Below are 18,242 nucleotides of genomic sequence, written 5' to 3' on the forward strand. Positions count from 1 at the left end.
CTGGTCAAGTAGTGTGCCCTGGTGGCCAAGAGGGCCAGCTCGGTTGGCAGATCCCCTAGTATTGACTAACCAGGTGGCCTTTGCCAAATGCGTATCCCAATTTTTGAATGTCCCAGCACCCATTGCTTTCAGTGTAGTCTTTAACAGTCCATTGTATCGCTCAACTTTCCCAGAGGCTGGTGCATGATAGGGAATGTGATACACCCACTCAATACCACGTTCTTTGGCCCAAGTGTCTATAAGGTTGTTTCGGAAATGAGTCCCATTGTCTGACTCAATTCTCTCTGGGGTGCCATGTCGCCATAGGACTTGCTTTTCAAGGCCCAGGATAGTGTTCCAGGCGGTGGCATGGGGCACAGGATATGTTTCCAGCCATCCGGTGGTTGCTTCCACCATTGTAAGTACGTGGCGCTTGCCGTTGCGGGTTTGAGGGAGTGTGATGTAATCAATCTGCCAGGCCTCTCCATATTTATATTTCAGCCGTCGTCCTCCATGTTATAAGCGAGACCACACAATTTTCTGGTCTATCGAAGATAGTTTATTAATTAAGTAAGCAGGTACAAGCAAAACAGCGCTGGGCGGCTGGGGAGTCTCCGCTCCACCACAGCACGCAACTTTCCCTTTTCAGTGTCGCCGTTTTATAGCATCCAAGTTCGGCTTGTCAGCATCCAAGTTTCGGCTTGTCAGGACTTGTTGAATCTTCTGAAGCTGTGCAGTTCGTTCTGTTTCTTTCAATGATCATGCGTTATGCTCGTGTTCAAGGGTAGCAAAAGCAAAAGCAGCAAACAGTATTTCACAGAGTCTTTGTTTTACCAAGGACGTTTATCCAACACCCCCCCTCCCCACTATCTACTTGCTTAGTCTTCCCCTTAACAAGGTCGTAAATTGCAAAACCTTATCTTCTCAGCAGATTCTCTGAATTCCTTTTAAAGACAATGAACAAACACCCGCTAATTTATCACAATCCCTCCTTTTTCTTTTTCTAACATATTTTGTTCATTGATGAATTTTTGAAGCACTTGTTTGCTCAATATTAAAGTTTCTGCGTCATCCTCCTCCTGTTCAAGAGATTCATATTTCCCACGCACAAGCATAAGGTGAGCTGCCTCTAATCGGTTTTTTACAATCACGATTATTTGATTGAATATACATGGTCCAAAAGTTAGTGTAAATATGAGCAGCAACAAAGGTCCTGCTATAGCTGATAGCAGTGTAGTGAGCCAAGGTGAGTAATTAAACCAGGATTCATACCAATTCTGGTGGGCTTCATTTTCCCTTTTTCGTTTTTCTAGCCCTTCTCTCAATTTAGTCATTGTGTCCCTTACTACTCCAGTATGATCAGCATATACACAACACTCCTCTCTTAGGGCTGCACACAGTCCTCCTTGTTGTAGAAAAATCAGATCTAATCCCCTACGATTTTGTAGTACTACTTCAGATAAGGATCGCACAGATTTCTCTAAAGCTGGTATAGATTGCTCGATATGGGCCAAATCCTCATCTACAGCAATGCGTAGAAAGGTAAATTCTTGGCTTTGTTTTACCAGAGAGGTAATTCCAGTTCCGGCTCCTGCAGCCCCCAGAATCATCAGAGTGGCTAAAGTAACAGCCGTAATAGGCTCTCTCTTCCTGAAGCGGTTTTTTGCCATAGCACGTTGAATGTACATATACTCCTCAGAATGGTAAAGAATCCTAGGTATAATTACTACCTGTACACAAAAATCATGTGAAGAGTTGAACAATTTTAAAGGTAGACATGGTGTTATCCCCAAAGACGAACATACCCATCTAGTGTTCTTTGCAGGAATTAACCAATTATGTGACTGATGCCCATTTTCAGTAATATTACATACATTTCTCTTCCCATTTGGGACTGTCCCCACACATCTACCTTTTCCCGTGACCTGAATTAGTGTTATCCCAATCTCCTGTCGCCAGCTACATTTGTAGGGACTAGTTTCGTTCGAGTATTCAGGGGTCCCCATATCCCCTACTGCTTCGTAGTACGGAGGCCTAATACCAACACACAGCCAACACCCTCTTGTTATATCCGGGTTGGTTTGATTGAACACTTGGAAGCTAGCATTTATGACTTTCCACATACCGTTTATAGGGGCAATCTTATCTCCCTCGGTAACACTGGGGAATTGGGCCAAAGGGGGTGCTGTTTCGGTCGTACTTATGCTTTTGTTAGACTGTGTGAAGCGGGGCACCGTATAAAGTGGTCCCAAACTTCGGTTGGACCCCACGGGTCGCGGTGCCTCTGGTGGCCTATTTTTCTTAATTAGAATAAATCCTCCTCTGTCGCTTCCGTGCTCATAATATCGTATTCCCCAAGTTTTTCCAAAAATCCATCCCTGATCCGTAGGGTTAGTTACATTTATCCATAAAAATGTGCAGTTTCCCCTAACGAGGGGAACCCCACGTATCCACCTTGTTACCCTGTGGTTTACACAGCCCTTAGGTCCAAATTGGACAGCTAAATATTTGTCTTTCCCCCCACCTGGATTCCATGCTGAGGCAATAGTCTCACATCCCCAGGAAGCGCAAAAATACTGAGTTGGGACATTACAGTAACCTTTTCCTGGATGGGAGGCTGGACAAAGATAGAAATCTGATCGATTATTGCACGGTTTTACGGTTGTTATTTTGCAAAGGTCTGTCTTAAAACTGGGGGCACCAGCCGCAATGATTTGTTGTACCATAGTGGTGTCTTCCCTTCTTATCAGACTCCACTGGAAAGGCTGGTGTGGGTGGTGTTGAGTCGCTACGCAGGAGGTGATTACTGCGAGGACCCCCAAATACCAATAGGAATGACCGAGACCCATCTTTCCCCACTAATTCACTCCTCTGCCTTGCTCGTCAGTTGGGTTGCAACCAACTACGAGGTTTTAGTTCTTCTCGGCAGCAGTAGTGTTCTTCAGGGGAGGGCCTTTGCCTTAACCCACGATACTTATCGGGTCCGTCGCAGGGTGAGCTTCAGGTCCTCAGTTCCTGGAGCAATCTCCCACTTTTCGTCATGGATCAGTCCTTTAATACGACTGGCGTGTGTCCATCCCTTTTCCGCAGTTCGAACGGCAGTTTCTGTAGTAAGCAAAACAACATAGGGACCTTCCCATTGTGGTGTCAGTGAAACTTCCTTCCATGTTTTGACCAAAACTTTATCACCTGGCTGTATGTTATGTACTGCCATGTCCAACGGGGGGCGCTGTGCGATTAAACCCTTCCTCTGTAATTCCCTTCTCCGGTTCATTAGCTGTATTAGATAGGGCCTGATTTTATCATCTTGTAAACGAGGGTGATCAAGAGGTACCTCTAAATCATAAGGCATGCCATATAGCATTTCAAAGGGTGAGATTCCCAGGTCAGCCCTGGGTTTAGTACGTATGTTTAACAAGGCTAACGGCAAGCATTTTATCCAAGAAGTCTTTGTTTCTAACATGAGCTTAGTAAGTTGTTTTTTAATTTCTCCATTCATTCGTTCTACCTTTCCTGAACTCTGAGGATGCCAGGGAGTGTGATATTCCCATTTAATTCCTAAAGCTTTCATGGTATCACGGGATACTTTTGACACAAAATGTGGTCCCCGATGAGAATCAATTGTTTCTATTACCCCGTATCTAGGTATGATGTTTTCTAATAATATCTTTACCACGGTTTGAGCTGTGGCCCTTGCCGTAGGGAATGCTTCAACAAAGTTTGTGAGGTGGTCTACAATAACTAATAAGTATCTATATCGCCCCGTTTTTGGAAGTTCAGTAAAGTCCAATTGAATCTTTGCAAAAGGCCGATGTGCCAATTCTCGTCCTCCTCCCGGGACCCTTTTTCTCATGTGTTGAGCATTTACCCTCCGACAAGTTATGCAATCATTTATGATTCTCTTTGCTATATTATAAATCCCTATACACATATAATATGTGGCAAATTGATCCACCAACGCCTGAGTACCCCAGTGCGTCTGTTCATGAAATCTCCGTAGCACCCTCATAGCTACTGATTTTGGTAACACTTCCCGTCCATCGGGCAGTACCCATTTCCCTTTATCGTTTTCTCGAATCCCCATCTGAGTCATCTTGTCCTTTTCTGTGGTAGTGAAACAGAGCAGGGGGAGGGGAACGGGTTCATTTGACCACAGGGAGTTAGCCGGCCCGCACTTGTAGCAGTTTTTATAAGGCGGGCTCTCTTCCTCAGAGCAATTGCATTCAATCCCATCCACTCCCCATTCACTCCAGCAATCATAGCATGGAAATTTCTTCAAATCCTCCCCCTTTCCACAGCTCGGGCAATCAGCCCTTTTTGTCACCTCATATACACACAGGAGTGCTGCCCATTTGGCCTCCTGGTCTGCCAAATTGTTTCCCCTAATTTGAGGGCTTGTTCCCTTCTGATGTCCCTTGACATGTACCACAGCGATGTTTTTTGGTTCCCTTACAGCTTGTAGCACTTGGGTAATTAACTCCTCGTGAACCAGCCCTTTCCCTTGAGAATTAATAAGTCCCCTTTCTTCCCATATTTTTCCAAAGGTATGGATTATTCCATATGCATATTTAGAATCCGTGTATATTGTTCCACTTTTATCTTTCAGCAATTTCAGAGCTCTTAGCATTGCATATAGCTCGCAGGCCTGTGCTGACCAGCTCGGGCTCAGAGGGCCTGATTCTATTACCTCGAATGTTTTTCCATTAACCAATGCATATCCCGATTTTCTTTTCCCTTCAACTACCCTCGAGGATCCGTCTACATATATCTGTTCCCCTAAGGGTAACTCCACATCTTCCAAACCAGGTCTCAATTTTACCTGCTCTTCTATATTTCTAAGGCAATTATGTTCAGGCTGCTCGCTCGGTTCACCATAAAGGAATTGGGCGGGGTTCTGTACTGAGGTTGTTTCTAATGTTAATCTGGGTGAAGATATTAAAATTCCCTCATATTTTAGCAGCCTTGCATCTGTAATCCATTTTTCAGCTTTCTGTTGCAACACCCCACGTATATTGTGGGGGGATATAACTCTGATTTCTCCCCCGAATGTAATCTTTTGAGCTTCCTCCACTAATAGGGCGGCTGCCACCACTACCTGCAAGCAGCTAGGCCAACCCCTACTAACGGGGTCCAATAATTTAGATAAATAGGCCACAGGTTTTTTACTGCCTGCCCACTCTTGGGCAAGCACGCCGTAAGCAGTTCCCTCTGTACTATTTACGAACAAGAAGAATGGTTTCTTTAGCTCTGGGAAGCTTAAAACTGGCGGATGCACAAGCTCTTCCTTTAATTTTTCTAATTGCTCCTCATCTTCTTTTGTCCATTTGAGTAATCCATCCTTATTCAGCTTGTTATATAAAAATTTAACCTTTCCACTGTAATCTTCTATCCATTGTCTACAGTATCCGGTCAATCCTAACAACTGCCGTACCTGCCTTTTAGTAGCTGGGGCTTTTATCCCTAGAATTCCTTTAACCCTTTCAGGATCCAATCCTTTTGTCCCTTTATTTAACAAATGACCCAAATATTTCACTTTTTCTTCTACAAACTGCAGTTTTGACTTAGACACTTTTAATCCCCGTGACCCCAAAAAATTCAGCAGGCTAATGCTAGCTTGCCTCACGGCATCCTCATCTTTCCCTGCTATTAGCAGATCATCCACATATTGAATCATTGTTGTACCCGGTATCCTATTATATTCTTGTAAAATTTGCTCCAAGGCTTGCCCTAACAAGTTTGGGGATTCTGTAAAACCCTGAGGCAAAACTGTCCACCTCAGCTGTTGTTTTCTATGTGTGTCTGGGTCCTCCCATTCGAAAGCAAAATAGTCCCTAGATTTCTCGTCCAGAGGGCATGCCCAAAATGCATCTTTCAGATCGATCACACTATACCATCGATCGTCCGGATGTAGGTGGCTCAACAGGGTGTGTGGGTTTGCCACCACAGGGAACCTGGCAACAGTTCTTTTATTAATTTCCCTTAAATCATGTACTAGTCTGTATTTACCATCTTTCTTTTTTACTGGTAAGATAGGAGTGTTAAAAGGAGACATACAAGGCTCCAACAGCCCTTGCTGCAATAATCTTTGGATCTCGGGTTTCAGCCCTCTCCTTCCTTCTTCTGAAAGAGGGTATTGTTTTATCCTAATCGGTATTTCTGGTTTTTTTACAGTTACTTTGAAAGGTCTTATATTCAATTTCCCTACGCTTTTTGAGGTATACCAGACTTCAGGATTAATATTCGCTTCGTCTTCTACTCGAAGCGGGCACAACTTAATTTCTAACCTTTTACCTATCACTTCTAATCCTATTCCTAACTCTATTATTAAATCCCTACCTAACAGATTATATTCGGCCTCCGGTACTAGGAGCAAAGATCCCTTACCCTCTTTAGAATCAGATTCAATGGTTACTTCCTTTATAACAGGGACCCCAAAGGGCTCCCCCTTTGCTCCGATCACCTGCACTTTTTCTGTAGAGGCCCTACATCCAGTGGGTAAGGTTTGAACTGTTGATCTTTCAGCCCCTGTATCTACGAGGAATTCCACCTCCTCGCGCTGGGGACCCACTTTTAGTTTTATCAAGGGCTCATTTTTATTTCAGATCCCCAGCAGATAGAGCCCCTGACACCCCTATTCAGTTTTGAACATCTTCTCATCTTCCTTCTTCTGTCTGCACTCTCTTTTCATGTGACCCTTTTTGTTGCAATAGAAACAGGTCACATTTCTTTGTCCCTGGCCACTCTTTTTCTCCTTTCTGAATTTCCCATGCATGAGGCCAAACCTCCGATTCAACCCAACTCCTCTCTGTCCCTCCCGTACCGCTGCCACCATCATACGCACTTGCTTCCGTTCCTTTTCATTTTCTCTACGAACATACACCTTCTGTGCTTCCCTCAGGAGTTCATCTAACCCTCTGTCCTGCCAACCTTCTATCTTCTCTATTTTTTTTCCTAATATCTATCCATGATTTTGCTACAAACTGAGCTTTGAGTAATGCCTCCCCGACCGGGGTTCCAGGATCCAGACCACTATATAACTGCAAGTTCTTTCGCAGTCTTTCTAACCATTCTGTCGGGGTTTCATCCTTTTTTTGTTGTTCATTGAAAGCTTTATTTATGTTCTGTCCCCTAGGGACAGATTCTCGTATTCCCTGAATTATGATTGTTCTTAAGTCTTGCATATGCCCTCGGTGTATAGGGTCTTGGTTGTTCCAATTGGGCTGCTGCATTGGCCACTTTACATCTGCAGCCGGCCCCTGCTGGTGCTGCTGATCCCAAATTCGCATACCGGCACGCCTAATCATTCCTCTTTCCTCTAATGTAAAGAGAATTCCCAGGATGGACTGTAATTCCTCCCAGGTATATATATTGGGACCCAGGAATTGATCTACTCGTTCTGCTACCCCCAGTGGGTCCTCCAACAGGCTTCCCATTTCTTTTTTAAAATCTCAAACATCCCCTGAGTTAAGGGGGACTGCTACATATCCCATCCCTGGCTGGAGTCCTCCCATTGCTATTTCTCGCAATGGATACAATCCTCCTCCTAGATCAATCTTTTGATTTCTTGCCCTACTTCTAGTTATTGGCCCTTGTATCTCATGATCTGACTCTGATTCCTCTGATTCGTCTGATATTATTGGCTCGCAAAGTCTGTTAGGGACAGGGGCCGTTGGTGCAGGCGGTGGTACATAGGGTGGGGGTGGTGGTGGGATTTCTAAGTCTCTCCTCTTCTTATTCTTCTTATTCCGCCCTCCTTTTTCTTTTAGAGGGTATAAATGCGTCCTCAAATCTGAATTTATCCAGAGGTGCGCATACTCGCTTTCCTCCAAGTTAGAGGGCTCTTTGGAGTTTACATAAATATTTAAGGCTTGACATACCCAATCCTCAAAAGAACCAAACGGGGGCCAGAAAACACTGTCCCCTTTTATGGGCTTATTGCCCCACACTTCAATACTATAATAAATCATTTTAACTTTGTTCTTTCCCCACCTAGAAGGGGAATCATTCCAATGTTTAATCATTAACCCTAACGGGCTATCAGAGGGAATGGAGGGTATCCCTATACCACTGGATTCCCTTCCCATGGGGCCAGAAGGCTTACTTTTCTTCTGCCCCATCTTCCGGAACACCTTCACACACTCACACACAACGCTTCCCCCTTTTCGTGGCCCAGTCCCTCGCGGGATGTGGGAACCGCACTACCGAGGGGTCCACACTCACTTCGTCCGCAATTGGACGTCTCGTATGTCGTGTTCCAGGATTTCCAACCCCAACCAAATGGATCACCGGCCTATACTTACTCAATCCTGAGTCTTCATTCGGTCTTCGTGCACAAAGATTGCTTGGGGTTACCGGTTTTATTTGCTTGTGCCTAATTTTAGGGTTCGTCGGTGAAGGGCTCGAGTGAGGCTTTCCGTTCCAGGGGCCGCCGAAATCGGCGGGGCGCCTCCCCCAAAAGGGTCCTCAGTCAATTTGCCTTCATCCGAGTCACGGCACCAAATTTGTTATAAGCGAGACCACGCAATTTTCTGGTCTATCGAAGATAGTTTATTAATTAAGTAAGCAGGTACAAGCAAAACAGCGCTGGGCGGCTGGGGAGTCTCCGCTCCACCACAGCACGCAACTTTCCCTTTTCAGTGTCGCTGTTTTATAGCATCCAAGTTCGGCTTGTCAGCATCCAAGTTTCGGCTTGTCAGGACTTGTTGAATCTTCTGAAGCTGTGCAGTTCGTTCTGTTTCTTTCAATGATCATGCGTTGTGCTCGTGTTCAAGGGTAGCAAAAGCAAAAGCAGCAAACAGTATTTCACAGAGTCTTTGTTTTACCAAGGACGTTTATCCAACACCCCCCCTCCCCACTATCTACTTGCTTAGTCTTCCCCTTAACAAGGTCGTAAATTGCAAAACCTTATCTTCTCAGCAGATTCTCTGAATTCCTTTTAAAGACAATGAACAAACACCCGCTAATTTATCACAATCCCTCCTTTTTCTTTTTCTAACATATTTTGTTCATTGATGAATTTTTGAAGCACTTGTTTGCTCAATATTAAAGTTTCTGCGTCATCCTCCTCCTGTTCAAGAGATTCATATTTCCCACGCACAAGCATAAGGTGAGCTGCCTCTAATCGGTTTTTTACAATCACGATTATTTGATTGAATATACATGGTCCAAAAGTTAGTGTAAATATGAGCAGCAACAAAGGTCCTGCTATAGCTGATAGCAGTGTAGTGAGCCAAGGTGAGTAATTAAACCAGGATTCATACCAATTCTGGTGGGCTTCATTTTCCCTTTTTCGTTTTTCTAGCCCTTCTCTCAATTTAGTCATTGTGTCCCTTACTACTCCAGTATGATCAGCATATACACAACACTCCTCTCTTAGGGCTGCACACAGTCCTCCTTGTTGTAGAAAAATCAGATCTAATCCCCTACGATTTTGTAGTACTACTTCAGATAAGGATCGCACAGATTTCTCTAAAGCTGGTATAGATTGCTCGATATGGGCCAAATCCTCATCTACAGCAATGCGTAGAAAGGTAAATTCTTGGCTTTGTTTTACCAGAGAGGTAATTCCAGTTCCGGCTCCTGCAGCCCCCAGAATCATCAGAGTGGCTAAAGTAACAGCCGTAATAGGCTCTCTCTTCCTGAAGCGGTTTTTTGCCATAGCACGTTGAATGTACATATACTCCTCAGAATGGTAAAGAATCCTAGGTATAATTACTACCTGTACACAAAAATCATGTGAAGAGTTGAACAATTTTAAAGGTAGACATGGTGTTATCCCCAAAGACGAACATACCCATCTAGTGTTCTTTGCAGGAATTAACCAATTATGTGACTGATGCCCATTTTCAGTAATATTACATACATTTCTCTTCCCATTTGGGACTGTCCCCACACATCTACCTTTTCCCGTGACCTGAATTAGTGTTATCCCAATCTCCTGTCGCCAGCTACATTTGTAGGGACTAGTTTCGTTCGAGTATTCAGGGGTCCCCATATCCCCTACTGCTTCGTAGTACGGAGGCCTAATACCAACACACAGCCAACACCCTCTTGTTATATCCGGGTTGGTTTGATTGAACACTTGGAAGCTAGCATTTATGACTTTCCACATACCGTTTATAGGGGCAATCTTATCTCCCTCGGTAACACTGGGGAATTGGGCCAAAGGGGGTGCTGTTTCGGTCGTACTTATGCTTTTGTTAGACTGTGTGAAGCGGGGCACCGTATAAAGTGGTCCCAAACTTCGGTTGGACCCCACGGGTCGCGGTGCCTCTGGTGGCCTATTTTTCTTAATTAGAATAAATCCTCCTCTGTCGCTTCCGTGCTCATAATATCGTATTCCCCAAGTTTTTCCAAAAATCCATCCCTGATCCGTAGGGTTAGTTACATTTATCCATAAAAATGTGCAGTTTCCCCTAACGAGGGGAACCCCACGTATCCACCTTGTTACCCTGTGGTTTACACAGCCCTTAGGTCCAAATTGGACAGCTAAATATTTGTCTTTCCCCCCACCTGGATTCCATGCTGAGGCAATAGTCTCACATCCCCAGGAAGCGCAAAAATACTGAGTTGGGACATTACAGTAACCTTTTCCTGGATGGGAGGCTGGACAAAGATAGAAATCTGATCGATTATTGCACGGTTTTACGGTTGTTATTTTGCAAAGGTCTGTCTTAAAACTGGGGGCACCAGCCGCAATGATTTGTTGTACCATAGTGGTGTCTTCCCTTCTTATCAGACTCCACTGGAAAGGCTGGTGTGGGTGGTGTTGAGTCGCTACGCAGGAGGTGATTACTGCGAGGACCCCCAAATACCAATAGGAATGACCGAGACCCATCTTTCCCCACTAATTCACTCCTCTGCCTTGCTTGTCAGTTGGGTTGCAACCAACTACGAGGTTTTAGTTCTTCTCGGCAGCAGTAGTGTTCTTCAGGGGAGGGCCTTTGCCTTAACCCACGATACTTATCGGGTCCGTCGCAGGGTGAGCTTCAGGTCCTCAGTTCCTGGAGCAATCTCCCACTTTTCGTCATGGATCAGTCCTTTAATACGACTGGCGTGTGTCCATCCCTTTTCCGCAGTTCGAACGGCAGTTTCTGTAGTAAGCAAAACAACATAGGGACCTTCCCATTGTGGTGTCAGTGAAACTTCCTTCCATGTTTTGACCAAAACTTTATCACCTGGCTGTATGTTATGTACTGCCATGTCCAACGGGGGGCGCTGTGCGATTAAACCCTTCCTCTGTAATTCCCTTCTCCGGTTCATTAGCTGTATTAGATAGGGCCTGATTTTATCATCTTGTAAACGAGGGTGATCAAGAGGTACCTCTAAATCATAAGGCATGCCATATAGCATTTCAAAGGGTGAGATTCCCAGGTCAGCCCTGGGTTTAGTACGTATGTTTAACAAGGCTAACGGCAAGCATTTTATCCAAGAAGTCTTTGTTTCTAACATGAGCTTAGTAAGTTGTTTTTTAATTTCTCCATTCATTCGTTCTACCTTTCCTGAACTCTGAGGATGCCAGGGAGTGTGATATTCCCATTTAATTCCTAAAGCTTTCATGGTATCACGGGATACTTTTGACACAAAATGTGGTCCCCGATGAGAATCAATTGTTTCTATTACCCCGTATCTAGGTATGATGTTTTCTAATAATATCTTTACCACGGTTTGAGCTGTGGCCCTTGCCGTAGGGAATGCTTCAACAAAGTTTGTGAGGTGGTCTACAATAACTAATAAGTATCTATATCGCCCCGTTTTTGGAAGTTCAGTAAAGTCCAATTGAATCTTTGCAAAAGGCCGATGTGCCAATTCTCGTCCTCCTCCCGGGACCCTTTTTCTCATGTGTTGAGCATTTACCCTCCGACAAGTTATGCAATCATTTATGATTCTCTTTGCTATATTATAAATCCCTATACACATATAATATGTGGCAAATTGATCCACCAACGCCTGAGTACCCCAGTGCGTCTGTTCATGAAATCTCCGTAGCACCCTCATAGCTACTGATTTTGGTAACACTTCCCGTCCATCGGGCAGTACCCATTTCCCTTTATCGTTTTCTCGAATCCCCATCTGAGTCATCTTGTCCTTTTCTGTGGTAGTGAAACAGAGCAGGGGGAGGGGAACGGGTTCATTTGACCACAGGGAGTTAGCCGGCCCGCACTTGTAGCAGTTTTTATAAGGCGGGCTCTCTTCCTCAGAGCAATTGCATTCAATCCCATCCACTCCCCATTCACTCCAGCAATCATAGCATGGAAATTTCTTCAAATCCTCCCCCTTTCCACAGCTCGGGCAATCAGCCCTTTTTGTCACCTCATATACACACAGGAGTGCTGCCCATTTGGCCTCCTGGTCTGCCAAATTGTTTCCCCTAATTTGAGGGCTTGTTCCCTTCTGATGTCCCTTGACATGTACCACAGCGATGTTTTTTGGTTCCCTTACAGCTTGTAGCACTTGGGTAATTAACTCCTCGTGAACCAGCCCTTTCCCTTGAGAATTAATAAGTCCCCTTTCTTCCCATATTTTTCCAAAGGTATGGATTATTCCATATGCATATTTAGAATCCGTGTATATTGTTCCACTTTTATCTTTCAGCAATTTCAGAGCTCTTAGCATTGCATATAGCTCGCAGGCCTGTGCTGACCAGCTCGGGCTCAGAGGGCCTGATTCTATTACCTCGAATGTTTTTCCATTAACCAATGCATATCCCGATTTTCTTTTCCCTTCAACTACCCTCGAGGATCCGTCTACATATATCTGTTCCCCTAAGGGTAACTCCACATCTTCCAAACCAGGTCTCAATTTTACCTGCTCTTCTATATTTCTAAGGCAATTATGTTCAGGCTGCTCGCTCGGTTCACCATAAAGGAATTGGGCGGGGTTCTGTACTGAGGTTGTTTCTAATGTTAATCTGGGTGAAGATATTAAAATTCCCTCATATTTTAGCAGCCTTGCATCTGTAATCCATTTTTCAGCTTTCTGTTGCAACACCCCACGTATATTGTGGGGGGATATAACTCTGATTTCTCCCCCGAATGTAATCTTTTGAGCTTCCTCCACTAATAGGGCGGCTGCCACCACTACCTGCAAGCAGCTAGGCCAACCCCTACTAACGGGGTCCAATAATTTAGATAAATAGGCCACAGGTTTTTTACTGCCTGCCCACTCTTGGGCAAGCACGCCGTAAGCAGTTCCCTCTGTACTATTTACGAACAAGAAGAATGGTTTCTTTAGCTCTGGGAAGCTTAAAACTGGCGGATGCACAAGCTCTTCCTTTAATTTTTCTAATTGCTCCTCATCTTCTTTTGTCCATTTGAGTAATCCATCCTTATTCAGCTTGTTATATAAAAATTTAACCTTTCCACTGTAATCTTCTATCCATTGTCTACAGTATCCGGTCAATCCTAACAACTGCCGTACCTGCCTTTTAGTAGCTGGGGCTTTTATCCCTAGAATTCCTTTAACCCTTTCAGGATCCAATCCTTTTGTCCCTTTATTTAACAAATGACCCAAATATTTCACTTTTTCTTCTACAAACTGCAGTTTTGACTTAGACACTTTTAATCCCCGTGACCCCAAAAAATTCAGCAGGCTAATGCTAGCTTGCCTCACGGCATCCTCATCTTTCCCTGCTATTAGCAGATCATCCACATATTGAATCATTGTTGTACCCGGTATCCTATTATATTCTTGTAAAATTTGCTCCAAGGCTTGCCCTAACAAGTTTGGGGATTCTGTAAAACCCTGAGGCAAAACTGTCCACCTCAGCTGTTGTTTTCTATGTGTGTCTGGGTCCTCCCATTCGAAAGCAAAATAGTCCCTAGATTTCTCGTCCAGAGGGCATGCCCAAAATGCATCTTTCAGATCGATCACACTATACCATCGATCGTCCGGATGTAGGTGGCTCAACAGGGTGTGTGGGTTTGCCACCACAGGGAACCTGGCAACAGTTCTTTTATTAATTTCCCTTAAATCATGTACTAGTCTGTATTTACCATCTTTCTTTTTTACTGGTAAGATAGGAGTGTTAAAAGGAGACATACAAGGCTCCAACAGCCCTTGCTGCAATAATCTTTGGATCTCGGGTTTCAGCCCTCTCCTTCCTTCTTCTGAAAGAGGGTATTGTTTTATCCTAATCGGTATTTCTGGTTTTTTTACAGTTACTTTGAAAGGTCTTATATTCAATTTCCCTACGCTTTTTGAGGTATACCAGACTTCAGGATTAATATTCGCTTCGTCTTCTACTCGAAGCGGGCACAACTTAATTTCTAACCTTTTACCTATCACTTCTAATCCTATTCCTAACTCTATTATTAAATCCCTACCTAACAGATTATATTCGGCCTCCGGTACTAGGAGCAAAGATCCCTTACCCTCTTTAGAATCAGATTCAATGGTTACTTCCTTTATAACAGGGACCCCAAAGGGCTCCCCCTTTGCTCCGATCACCTGCACTTTTTCTGTAGAGGCCCTACATCCAGTGGGTAAGGTTTGAACTGTTGATCTTTCAGCCCCTGTATCTACGAGGAATTCCACCTCCTCGCGCTGGGGACCCACTTTTAGTTTTATCAAGGGCTCATTTTTATTTCAGATCCCCAGCAGATAGAGCCCCTGACACCCCTATTCAGTTTTGAACATCTTCTCATCTTCCTTCTTCTGTCTGCACTCTCTTTTCATGTGACCCTTTTTGTTGCAATAGAAACAGGTCACATTTCTTTGCCCCTGGCCACTCTTTTTCTCCTTTCTGAATTTCCCATGCATGAGGCCAAACCTCCGATTCAACCCAACTCCTCTCTGTCCCTCCCGTACCGCTGCCACCATCATACGCACTTGCTTCCGTTCCTTTTCATTTTCTCTACGAACATACACCTTCTGTGCTTCCCTCAGGAGTTCATCTAACCCTCTGTCCTGCCAACCTTCTATCTTCTCTATTTTTTTTCCTAATATCTATCCATGATTTTGCTACAAACTGAGCTTTGAGTAATGCCTCCCCGACCGGGGTTCCAGGATCCAGACCACTATATAACTGCAAGTTCTTTCGCAGTCTTTCTAACCATTCTGTCGGGGTTTCATCCTTTTTTTGTTGTTCATTGAAAGCTTTATTTATGTTCTGTCCCCTAGGGACAGATTCTCGTATTCCCTGAATTATGATTGTTCTTAAGTCTTGCATATGCCCTCGGTGTATAGGGTCTTGGTTGTTCCAATTGGGCTGCTGCATTGGCCACTTTACATCTGCAGCCGGCCCCTGCTGGTGCTGCTGATCCCAAATTCGCATACCGGCACGCCTAATCATTCCTCTTTCCTCTAATGTAAAGAGAATTCCCAGGATGGACTGTAATTCCTCCCAGGTATATATATTGGGACCCAGGAATTGATCTACTCGTTCTGCTACCCCCAGTGGGTCCTCCAACAGGCTTCCCATTTCTTTTTTAAAATCTCAAACATCCCCTGAGTTAAGGGGGACTGCTACATATCCCATCCCTGGCTGGAGTCCTCCCATTGCTATTTCTCGCAATGGATACAATCCTCCTCCTAGATCAATCTTTTGATTTCTTGCCCTACTTCTAGTTATTGGCCCTTGTATCTCATGATCTGACTCTGATTCCTCTGATTCGTCTGATATTATTGGCTCGCAAAGTCTGTTAGGGACAGGGGCCGTTGGTGCAGGCGGTGGTACATAGGGTGGGGGTGGTGGTGGGATTTCTAAGTCTCTCCTCTTCTTATTCTTCTTATTCCGCCCTCCTTTTTCTTTTAGAGGGTATAAATGCGTCCTCAAATCTGAATTTATCCAGAGGTGCGCATACTCGCTTTCCTCCAAGTTAGAGGGCTCTTTGGAGTTTACATAAATATTTAAGGCTTGACATACCCAATCCTCAAAAGAACCAAACGGGGGCCAGAAAACACTGTCCCCTTTTATGGGCTTATTGCCCCACACTTCAATACTATAATAAATCATTTTAACTTTGTTCTTTCCCCACCTAGAAGGGGAATCATTCCAATGTTTAATCATTAACCCTAACGGGCTATCAGAGGGAATGGAGGGTATCCCTATACCACTGGATTCCCTTCCCATGGGGCCAGAAGGCTTACTTTTCTTCTGCCCCATCTTCCGGAACACCTTCACACACTCACACACAACGCTTCCCCCTTTTCGTGGCCCAGTCCCTCGCGGGATGTGGGAACCGCACTACCGAGGGGTCCACACTCACTTCGTCCGCAATTGGACGTCTCGTATGTCGTGTTCCAGGATTTCCAACCCCAACCAAATGGATCACCGGCCTATACTTACTCAATCCTGAGTCTTCATTCGGTCTTCGTGCACAAAGATTGCTTGGGGTTACCGGTTTTATTTGCTTGTGCCTAATTTTAGGGTTCGTCGGTGAAGGGCTCGAGTGAGGCTTTCCGTTCCAGGGGCCGCCGAAATCGGCGGGGCGCCTCCCCCAAAAGGGTCCTCAGTCAATTTGCCTTCATCCGAGTCACGGCACCAAATTTGTTATAAGCGAGACCACGCAATTTTCTGGTCTATCGAAGATAGTTTATTAATTAAGTAAGCAGGTACAAGCAAAACAGCGCTGGGCGGCTGGGGAGTCTCCGCTCCACCACAGCACGCAACTTTCCCTTTTCAGTGTCGCTGTTTTATAGCATCCAAGTTCGGCTTGTCAGCATCCAAGTTTCGGCTTGTCAGGACTTGTTGAATCTTCTGAAGCTGTGCAGTTCGTTCTGTTTCTTTCAATGATCATGCGTTGTGCTCGTGTTCAAGGGTAGCAAAAGCAAAAGCAGCAAACAGTATTTCACAGAGTCTTCGTTTTACCAAGGACGTTTATCCAACACCCCCCCTCCCCACTATCTACTTGCTTAGTCTTCCCCTTAACAAGGTCGTAAATTGCAAAACCTTATCTTCTCAGCAGATTCTCTGAATTCCTTTTAAAGACAATGAACAAACACCCGCTAATTTATCACACTCCATACCAAAGAGGCTTTGACCATTTGGCTTGCTTGATTGCAGCACATGTTTCACAGTCAGGAATAACCTGTGCTATAGTGTCCATGGTCAGGTCCACCCTTCGATCACGAGCCCATCTGTATGTTGCATCTCTACCTTGATGGCCTGAGGTGTCATGGGCCCATCGAGCTATAAATAATTCGCCTTTATGTTGCCAGTCCAGGTCCACCTGAGCCACTTCAATCTTAGCAGCCTGATCCACCTGCTGGTTGTTCTGATGTTCTTCAGTAGCCCGATTCTTGGGCACATGAACATCTACATGGCATACCTTTACAACCAGGTTCTCTACCCGGGCAGCAATATCTTGCCACAATGCAACAGCCCAGATGGGTTTGCCCCTGCGCTCCCAGTTGCTCTGCTGCCATTGCTGTAACCACCCCCACAGGGCATTTGGTACCATCCATGAATCAGTATAGAGATAGAGAACTGGCCACTTTTCTCGTTCAGCAATATCTAAAGCCAGCTGGATGGCTTTCACTTCTGCAAACTGACTCGATTCACCTTCTCCCTCAGCAGCTTCTGCAATTCGTCGTGTAGGACTCCATACAGCAGCCTTCCATCCTTCTTCCATCCCCAGAAGGGTCCTCTGAGAGACCCGGCAAGGTAGACAACTGTTTCATGTCCTCTGTCTCTAAGGCAGCTATGCCAGAAGCCCACTGGAAACCTTTTGGGTCCTTGAAATATCCTCTTCTCAAACAGTGTATGCCAAGGATGCACGGAGCATCCGGGCCAGTCACAATACGGTGCTTTTGCCACTCATTACCGGTTAGACTCACTTCAGCCTCCAATACAGTTAACTGCTGGGATCCCCCCATCACCCCATAAATACGGATGGGCTCTGGCCCTTTATAGCTTGATGGCATTAGATTACATTGTGCACCTGTGTCTACTGAAGCCTTATACTTCTGTGCGTCTGACGTGCCAGGCCATCGAATCCACACAGTCCAATAAACTCGATTGTCCCTTTCCTCCCCCTGGCTGGAGGCAGGGCCCCTCTAGTCCTGGTCAGAATCTTCGTTTCTGTGTTTAAAGGACTGCCTGCTGGAAGTTGGAGCAGCAAACTTTTCAGAGAACCCCTTTTTCCCGATTGTTTTATTTGCAACTCATGTACCCGTGCCTCTAGGGTCGCGGTAGATTTTCCATCCCATTTTCTCATGTCCTCTCCATGGTCACGCAGGTAAAACCACAGGGTGGCGCGGGGTGTGTACCCACCATATTATCTTCCTTGCACGGATGAACGCTTACCCCTAATAGCTGAGAC

The 18,242-nt window shown here is 45.0% G+C and overlaps 1 long non-coding RNA gene across 1 annotated transcript in view; it reads right to left on the reverse strand.

The window, feature by feature from the left end:
* Positions 1–351: 351 nt before the first annotated feature.
* The window catches only part of LOC310888743, a 28,580-nt gene continuing 10,689 nt past the window's right edge, over positions 352–18,242 (reverse strand). Inside the window, exons 4-5 of the long non-coding RNA XR_014576125.1 lie at positions 8,280–11,072; positions 352–3,084 (exon numbers count right to left, since the gene is read on the reverse strand). This is a non-coding gene — a long non-coding RNA (uncharacterized lncRNA). The remainder of the gene's footprint in view (positions 3,085–8,279; positions 11,073–18,242) is intronic.

The sequence above is a fragment of the Anser anser genome (genome assembly GCF_964211835.1).
Source record: "Anser anser genome assembly, chromosome: W".
In the NCBI taxonomy this organism is placed as follows: domain Eukaryota; kingdom Metazoa; phylum Chordata; class Aves; order Anseriformes; family Anatidae; genus Anser; species Anser anser.